The sequence below is a fragment of the Nannospalax galili genome, unplaced genomic scaffold, assembly GCF_000622305.1.
Source record: "Nannospalax galili isolate Female #2095 unplaced genomic scaffold, S.galili_v1.0 scaffold664, whole genome shotgun sequence".
Classification (NCBI taxonomy): domain Eukaryota; kingdom Metazoa; phylum Chordata; class Mammalia; order Rodentia; family Spalacidae; genus Nannospalax; species Nannospalax galili.
The window spans coordinates 1-1,612 of NW_008354274.1; positions in this window are offsets into that span (position 1 = coordinate 1).

The window sequence follows — 1,612 nt, forward strand, 5'->3', positions numbered from 1 at the left end:
TGCAATATTGTGTAACTGTATTAATTCAACTGTGAGCCTAGAAACTTACAGACACTTGTGAAAGAGATGTACTCTTGCACTGGGTTGTGTTACTGAATATGATAAAGCTGTAATGAAATGTTTCTTCTAATCACGTAGTAATTTAATCATTTATCCCTGTGAAAAGACAGGAAACGGTATCTGAAACAGAAAAGTGGGGCGTTGTGTCTTAAATATCTAGCGATTACAACACACACAAGAGCTTAGGACATACCTCAGTTGGTAGTTGGTTGTCTAGCCTGTACCAAGCCCAGGGTTCCATTTCCGGTTCTTCATAAGCTGAGCTTGGTGGTAGTGCTGATAATTCCAGGATTTTGGATGTGGAGACAGGAGGATCAGGGGTCCAAGGTCATCCTCAGTTATATAGTGAGTTGAAGGCCCGGCTGGGTTATGTTTCACTTTGCCTCCAAGATAAATAAGCGAATAAGTAATAACATACATGTTAATATTTCTGGAGACATTATTTTGCTCACCAAAAATTGAAATTAACCAATTTGTTAGAGTTTGCTATCTTCTGTAGGTAAATGTGTTAATTACTCAAGGAAAGCCGAAAGCACAGCGACAAGTCACTGTTCCAATGTTGAGGTTCCTCAAACAGAAGACTTTAGCAGGACCCCTCCCCAGATGAGGGCACTGATCCTTGGAGGTTAGTTAGGGTGTGTACTGGAACAGGAGCAGCCATCTGAGAGCCAACTCCTCAAGGAGAGTCGAACTCCTCAAGCAAAAGGGATTTCATGGCCCATCTTTAAAAAAGAATTAAGACAATATCAATCAGATAACATCTTAAACATCCAATTCTGTATACCTCTTACCCCATTTTATTTTTCTATTTAAATTTAAAGCTCATGCTAGTACCCCAAACAGGGATCTGGGGTAATCAGCCTCCTCTATCCGATTCCTTCAACATAGCAACATTGATTAAATCTCCTCTCTCTGGCCCTTGCCATGAAGTTGTGTCTTTAATTGGTATACTGGAACAGGTGACCAAATTTAACCTGTCACAGATTTTGGAGTGGAAATTTTTTTCCTTAAAAGTTCAGTTATTCTAGGACTGGTGAGATGGCTCGTCTGGTAAGAGCGCTTGCTGCCACGTCCGATGATGGCTCCATTACAATGGTCTGCTTTTAGCCAAGTTTACAAGTGAAAATTGGCAGCAAAAAGCAGAATGGAAAGACTTGAAAAAAATTGTGGTTTGAACAGAAAAACTTACATAAAGTTGAAGTTACGGCAGAGGTGGTTTATAAGGAGATTGACACAGGTAAAATGCAGCTAACTGGACGTAGCCTTGTGGCTGGAGATGTCCTGCCCGTCACTTGCTGCTGTTCCACATGTCCTGTGCTTGAATTTTTACCTAGTGACAATGGGATAACCATGATCACACTTCCCATCTTCAACAGACATTTATCCCTGTGTGTCTCCATATCAGATAGAGGATGCAAGCCACGAGTGGATACCTTGAAAGCTACCATGAAGATGGACAAGATGAACATCAACAAGATTCCTGCCTAATAGCTGTCACTTTCACGAGGCAACAACTACACTCAATCCATTACTGAGTGTCTCTGGTACCTTG